The sequence below is a fragment of the Ctenocephalides felis genome, unplaced genomic scaffold (assembly GCF_003426905.1).
Source record: "Ctenocephalides felis isolate EL2017-DRISC unplaced genomic scaffold, ASM342690v1 CF-g0.4_SCAFFOLD_03570, whole genome shotgun sequence".
NCBI classification, from domain to species: domain Eukaryota; kingdom Metazoa; phylum Arthropoda; class Insecta; order Siphonaptera; family Pulicidae; genus Ctenocephalides; species Ctenocephalides felis.
The window spans coordinates 732,289-740,773 of NW_020539724.1; the positions used below are offsets into that span (position 1 = coordinate 732,289).

The 8,485-nt window shown below is 26.5% G+C and overlaps 1 protein-coding gene across 1 annotated transcript in view; it reads right to left on the reverse strand.

Moving 5' to 3' along the window:
• LOC113382910 overlaps nt 1-8,485 on the reverse strand; it is a 29,623-nt gene that overhangs the window by 20,354 nt on the left and 784 nt on the right. The gene's annotated exons all lie outside the window — the stretch shown is intronic.

Below are 8,485 nucleotides of genomic sequence, written 5' to 3' on the forward strand. Positions count from 1 at the left end.
AATTGACTTTTGGAAAACTAAGCTTTTAGTTGAGAATTATAAATTAATATATAAATATATTTTGAAACAGTATAATAATCCAGCATCACATCAATAAAAACAAAAAGTTCTCCAAAAATTTACTCTGAAATCTATACCTTTCGGTCAAGTCTAGTGAAATCGCTTATTCAAATATTTGTTTTTTGGTTTTAATAATAGTTGTTAAAATAGTTAAACTATTCCTTCATTTATTTTATTTTATTTTTTATATATTCTATATTCTTGTTTCGGTTGAAAATCTTTTTTTTTTAATTTATTATGATATTTGCATAATATATCACTTGTTCTTATAATTTGTTACATTACATGTTAGATTTAGATATGATTTAGTTTAGATATATAAAAAAAATTTTTAATTGTTTTTGGTCAAAGTCTTGGCCATTAGTATAAGCAAATTTTCTACTTAATGAAGGGTGGGATTATAGCCAAAATGCGCATATTTTATACTGAAATTTTAAATTGTTGCGCGTTTTTTATTGACGTTAATCCTGATTATCGATCTCTGTCAATCAAATTCAAATCAATTCAATTCAATTTTATCCAAATAAAAATGTATATATATATATATATATATATATATATATATATATATTCAATAGATAAGTCCTGGATTTTTTCAATATATTGATTGTTTCTTTTCCGAACAGTAAATCCAATAATATATTATTGGATTTACTGTTCGGAAAAGAAACAATCAATATATATATATATATATATATATATATATATATATATATATATATTATACGCATAAAAATCTATGTACAATTTAATATAGTTAGATACAAATGGGCATAAAGTTGTATGTATGTATGGTATGTATGTATATGTATGTATGTATGTATGGATATCCGGTTGAAAATTATTCAATGGAATGAAGACACTTTCTCTTGCTCGTGCACGTACACACACTCTCTTACCGAAATGATCCATACATTCACCCTCCAGTCAAGTAAGAAGATACACGGAAACAATTTCTAGATATACATACATACATACATACATACATACATATATACATATAGTCATACATACATACTTATAAATATGTATATGTGTATATCATAAAAAGCATTTATATGAATTTTAATAATCTTGATGTAATAAAATGGTATAATTAAGTTATAATTAAAATAAAATATTTATTATATGTAGATATGAAAATCCAACTTAGAAAGATACATATAAATATAAAATGTGAAAATACCGACAAAAGAAGATAGTCATTTATATTGTGTTTGTCCGTTTATTTTAGAGATTCCCAAATTGGTCTATATGGACCCTAAAGGATCCAAGACAACTTTCAAGAGGTCCACGTCAGCAAAAATAAAAATTCGGGGTCTCTGAAATGAAAATTTGGGTCTACGAAGGTGGATCTCAACACGCCATGTTCATAAATTTATATTCAATATTTATAAATGATCCAAAAAGTAAAATAATGTGTATCTCTATAGATTCGTAAATAAGGTGTCCATCGCAAAGCCCAAGTGGTCCACAACACAAAATAGTTTGGCAACCTATGGTTTATTTTCGTGATGATAGGTAGAGCCATTTCTTTATCATAGGTGTAAAATTGTTTGTCCGCGTTTTAATCAAAAATCTTGAATCGTAATGAAAAATCCAAAATCGAAAGATATCAGTTGGAAACCATGATGATTGGTTTTTGGTAAAAATTGGTGCTCCAATTGTTAGAATTTTTTTTGTAAAGTGATGTTTTTCAATGTTTTAATAGACATATAAATACGAAAAGTGTTTCTAATATAAAACCTCATTACAATAAGGAATAATTTGAAGAATTAATACAATATCTGATTCTCGCAACAAACTAGTAAATGATTTTCAATATCTCGGTTATACTCAATTAATTTTATGTGGAATTAAATTTCCCAGGCCTCTAATACTTACATATATTTGTTCTGGTTATGAAATTTTTTAGGTCATATTCAAAGAAATAATAAAATATTTATTTAATACAATGCAAAAAAATCAGTTTAATAAATTAATTCTTATGAATATTTTATAGGGTCTCTACTATTTGCATACGTTTTTTGAGACTATTTGAAACATTAATCTTAAATTTACTTACTTCCACAAAGATTTAGATAATTCGTAGAAAACTTGATTAAACTAATTATCTTCATTGATAAATTATTTTGATAGGCCTCTAATACTCATGGTAACATGTACTTGTTTTAGCTATAAAATCCCATGTCATATAAAAAATTATTATAATGATTTTTTTAGTCATTTAAAAGTTGAGGGTTTTAATAAAAAAATAAGTCAAAGTTATGAAACAGAACATTTCTGGGCCAAAATGAAGTAAAAATGTAAGTAAAATCGAAGAACTGTGGTATGTTTGATTAAGAAGTATTCGCGAGATAAGTTAAATAAATGTATATATATATATATATATATATATCCGTATTAAACACTTTCTCTTATTAAATAATACACGTGACAAGGATGTTTCATATGAATCATCGTAACTTGATATGAATCAACTACGATCACGTTTGTCTTATTCATAATAATGTGTGATATGAATATATATTTACTTATAAATATACATATAAATTAAATAATTATATGTATTTTTGGGTTGCATCATTTTAGTTTTTTTTTAAATAGATCTCTTTCCATTTTCAGAAAATAACATTTTTTTTATTTTGATTACATTTTGAGGAACCAAGAAACTATTTTCAAAATAAAGACTCATTAAAAATCCTCTAATAAAATTACAAAATAAATAAAATAAAAGTTAACTACCAAAGCCCAAAAATGGTCACAATTTGACCAAAGCTCTAGACTGCACTTAAAAGCTCATAGTTTCCAAATAACGTAAGCTACATTTTTTCAGAGCAGTTTAGTTCAATACTATCATCCCGTTTCGGCTTGACGTTGAGTTCTGGGTCTGTTTATTATATATGTGTATTTTTCGTATATATCACATCAATTTAAATAAATTACAAAAAAATGCTATCCATCGTCGTGCGTTAAATAAGATATCACGCGTACACGTATAAATGAAATCCCAAAAGTAATTTTCGTAAATTGCTTAGATAATTTTCAATCATTAACTCTACTCGGCTATCAAAGCAAAAGTGAAATATATAAGGCAATCGTTTATTTATGGCTGCCTTTTCATTTTCATTTGCTCATTATTTTTCAAATCGAATAATACAAAACAGTTACTTTTATAATGCGACATTGATATTGATACTTTCGGCTATAATTGGCTTGGCATGTCTTCGATTTCAATTTGCTTATAAATTAACCACAACATGTACCAAGATCGGTCGTCTTACAAAAATGGAACTCGCTTTTGCGATATTAGAAAATCAACGTAAATGAATCGGAATCTAGTTCAATACATCCTGATGATGTTTACACAGCGGAAGAATTTACATACGCCTAAATTTACGTGGTAGTCAAATATGGAAATAATTAACGCCGAGATATTTTGCTAAATTTTTGTGGCTTACCGATACACTGTAAAAAATTGCTAAAAGATGAGGTAATGCAAAAATACAAATGAAAAGTGAGAATTGAAAGTAGTCTAAAGCAAATATTCGAGGCCTATGAAAATCAGAAAAATAATTAAAAGCAGCAAAAATAAAGTGTTAATGCTTTCTTCTTTTTTTCTAACCTTGCTTCTTGTTCTATCTTCTAATTCTATTCTATCTCAAATCAACAATTCCAATTCTACTAAACTTATACTTCTTCATTCTTCTCTCTCTTCTAATCTTGCTTTATGTTCTAATTTCTACTTCTATTCAACTCCTATTTTTCTTTATTTTCTCTTTCTTCTTTTTACCTTCGCGTGTTTTTACAAATATATATATATATATATATATATATATATATATATATATATATTAGGGTGGTCCTTAATATGGACATTTTCGTATTTCCTTGCTCCCAAGAGCTCAAATGGTTCCAAATTGATAAAAAACCATTCTCTGAAAGTTTTAGCTCTTTTAGTATTGTCTTTTAGATAGAGCGCAATTTTTTCAACCGCAACCAACTAATTTTGAACCTTTAAAATTAGTATAAATTTTTTTCAAATGGAGCCTTAAATATAAAATCTGATAAAATGTCAGGTTACAATTAATTAGAATTATTAGAAAAATTTTCCTAATTATAGGTTAAATCTATTTCACAAACTATGTTTTTACCGATTGCGATTTTTTAAAACGTTATTCGAACCTACTAACGAGAATAGTAGAAAGTCGTAACGAATGAACTATCATCCATAAGGCGATACTGTTAGAGTGTCAATGTCAATCAACTTCATCTAAATCATTTTTGACGTTTTTTTCTAATTCTCTAATGCGATAAATAAGATGTGACAATTTGAGATTACTGAGAATCATGTTTGATTTAATTATTTTGATTAAACAATCTATAAAAAACTTGCGATTTGTAATGAATTTTTAACCAAACAACCCACTATCCTCAATTGGATAAAGTTTTATGAAAATTATACGTTATGTATAAATAATAAAAGTTGGCAAATTGGACTTGTAACAATTCAAGCAATTTATTCAAGAATTTTCACTAATAGTTTGTATACTGTTAAAAATCTTATCTTGGAATTCCTTTCCTTTTAATTAATTTTGGCATTTAGAGTCCTATTTGACTCTCATGATTCATTGAAAGTTTTTTGTATGTAGGTTGTCAAAATGCAAATCGTGATTCGTGTGTGAATTTCGATATCTTGTGACACTTTCCCTATAAAGAAATATCACAAGTCATCAGAAATAAAGTTTAAGACCTTTTGTACCTACAATGTTTTGTACCTATAGAAAGTTTAAATGTGATCTGGATAATGCAATTTAGTCAAATATTTATTTCAATTCTACGTATTAGCTGATATATATAATATTTATTTACAAACTTTCAAAGACAGCAAAAGTGAATTTAAAATGTGATATTATTATTATTTTTTTATCAAAAGTTCTACTTTCTCTTATTAATTTACGATCTACATATAAATTGTATCAAACACTTCCTCTCAAATAATAAAAATTTAAATAATTCCATCGTATATCAGTTTTCGTTCTTAATATAAATCAGTCCCATAGTACCAATTCTGTAACTTTTATATTTGAATCTGTTAAATTCAGGGCATGTGAATGAAAACACCGGCAGTTGAAAGTAATTAATGATAACCATTTTTTCTGGGTTATGATATTGTAGAACTTTTCAAATTGAGTTTACTAATCATTATAGAGATAATCTTTTGAATTGTTCGTATAACAAAACACACGATGGGCAATGGAAACAATCTTAATAGTTTCGGTAAAAAAAGGACTTAATGATTTGCTTTAATGAAAGCAGTTGGATAAAATATTTGAATTTGTGATTGCTCAGTAAAAAAATTAAAAAAAAATTGTTCGACATTTCTTTCGAAAAAATCCTTAACATTCGGTAAAAATTTTCAATAAGCGTTTGTCTATGATCAAAGCAATTATTTATTATTAATCATATGTAACAAAACATATTAACATATTAACATATTAAAGTAAAATTTACATATAATAACACATGCCATTTATTAATTTGTTATTAGTTTTCAACCGTATTTCAATATTTCTCTTGTAATCAATCCAAAAATTTTATCCAAGCAAAATTCTAAAAAAATGAAAAAATTAACATAAATCTATTGCCAATTACTCAAAGCATTTAAAAAGAAGTTATTCAATGTTTTTTAAGGTGTGTGATTATTATTGAAGGAATTTCTACAATTAAGGTCTAGTACAAGCAACAGTACTTTGCAAGAAGCTGTTACAGGTGCCAAGTGAATCCATTTTAAAGTATTCGATTCATAGCCTCTTTAACAATTTTGTAACCATTAATTTAACGATTTATAATCGTCACATTTCACTTTATAATATATAGTTATACGATAGAAATCGATGATTAAATTTTTATTTGTGAATTATGAATATTTATTGCTGTATTTGATAACTTTGACAAAAAATACTCTCTAAAAATTTATGCAAGTTGAAGATATTTATGCCATTTGTCGTATTACAAATGATAAAAAAATAATCTAGTTAGTATTGGTATTTTACATGAACTTCTCAAAATCTGTAAATAATCGATTTAATCACTAAAATATAAATTAATTTATGAGTGATTAAGAGTATTCCGAGTGAATTTATTACATATAATTAAAAAAACGAACGAACACGTGAACTCGGGGTACTTTCTAAAAGCAAATTTTCAAAAATCAATCATTTTTATAGTTGAACTAGTTTTCATTGGACTTTAATGGTTTAGTATGTTCATTAAGACCAAGTACTATATCGTTATACCAAGTAAATGGTCTAATTTTAACTTTAACAAACGTCAAAAAAACTACTCATTTTCTCAAACTTTGATAAATTTTAAAAATTAAACTTCTTGTCGCAATGCCGTAATATTTCAGTAAGTTCTATAAGACCATGATATATATCGCCAAAAAAAAATTCCATAAAAATCGTCTTAATTTTTTTTTCAAACAGTTAATTACAACAAAACGGCTCGGTAGATTTTCATATAAAACTAATCAGTATCATACCCAACAAATATCTTTCGAACAGTTTTCGATTTTTTAAAATCGATTCGGTAGTATGAGCTTAAATGTGAACAAAAAGTTTAACACTTTTTTTTCAAATTACAAAGAAACTGCTTGGTCGATCGCTGCACAAAACTAAGAAATAATAATCTACATCAAAATACATCGATTGGCTTTTAAATTATTGAAATCGGTTTAGGCGTTTCTGATCAAACGTCGATAAAAGTTCTAATTTTGATAAACGCCAAAAAAATGATACTAATTTTTGCAAACTATGACGAATTTTTAACATTAAACGACTTGTCGTAGAACCGTAATATTTTAGTATGATCTACAAGACTATGGTATCTACCGTCAAAAAAATCTTTATTACAAAAAAGCGGCTTGGCCGATCTCTACCAAAAACTTTCCATTAACTCCAAACCTTAGTAATATTTACTAACTTCTTTATTTACATGCATCATATGCTTAGAATGTATAACAACGAAAGTCATAATTCTGCACAAAATTGTTTAATTTCCCAAAAACTTTAATTCTTAGTATTATTAAGTAAGATATTTATTTACATGCATCATATGTTTAGAATGTATAACAAAGAAAGTCTTAATTCTGCAAAAAATCATTAAACTTCCCATAAATTAACCAAAAATTCTCCGTACTATTAAGTAACATCCTTACATACATCCGTCATATGCTCGCGTCCACTAATTTCTTTCCAAAGTTCGGTAACGTTTCGCGTATTGCAAAAATTGCGCAAGACAATTGACGTCAAAAGATTTTTATGACTAACAAACAAAATTGTTGGAAAGCTCCATAAGAAATAAGTCGTTGTCTCAGTCATTTTGCTTGAAAAACGGATGTAGAATTTATAAGAACGGACGCAGAATGCGGATGTCTGTATCGTGTTCCTACGCCACAGGTTAAGAAAATTCTCTAAGATGATAGATGAGATGGTCATTTTTAGATATTTTATGGTTTGCCAAGTTGAGGTTTATTAATTAATCTATTATGGTAGTCATGTTCTGCGTAAAGTCTTTATATGGTGTAGAGAAATTTGTTATTAGCATAAGGATTTATGCTGATATGTTCACACAAACGAGGAGTTGGCACCAGAGTGAACGACCATCCTAGAAATTTAGACTAATTAATGTTGCCAAACTAAAATTATCATAATATTTATATAATCTGTCGTTAAACGGCAGCAAAAAATATGCTCTGGCTCTAAAGTTGTCTAACATTTTATGAAAACCCAGAGTGGAGGATTATGAATCTTCTATTTTCTTTTTATAATGAAAAAATTAAGTAAAATAATGTAAAACTGTGGATCCACTGTGGTTATCAACTTCTCATGTACATATTTATGGAAGAAATCTTAAAAGACCATTTAATTATTTATATATTTAAAAATCTAATCAATACTTGATCTGCAACTCTCATATTGTTATCGATTGAATCTTTCTTTTTTGAATTTACGAAAAAAAGTTTATGATTTCGCCAGTAAATCCAATTTTCAAATTGTATGTTTCAAATATTTCGAATCCAAAATTGAAAAAAAAGTGTGTGTGGTAGTGTATAAATGAATGATTTGAAACATTTCTTTTGCAATAATTTTATATAAACACACGAGTGATTATATTTATTTAATCTCATTATTTCTGCTAAAAAATGTTTCATATCATTATTTTCATTTTTAGTATTCAACAATTACAATTATATAACTTCAATTTTAAAATCAATTTGTAGTTTTCATCTGGTCATTATGGTTGCTACTAAATTGAAAAATAATATGGCAATATTTTCTGCTACTATTGTACTTTAAAACAATGAATAAAATGGACGCTAATTATTAGAGAAAACATTTATACAATAATAAATAATTAGGCA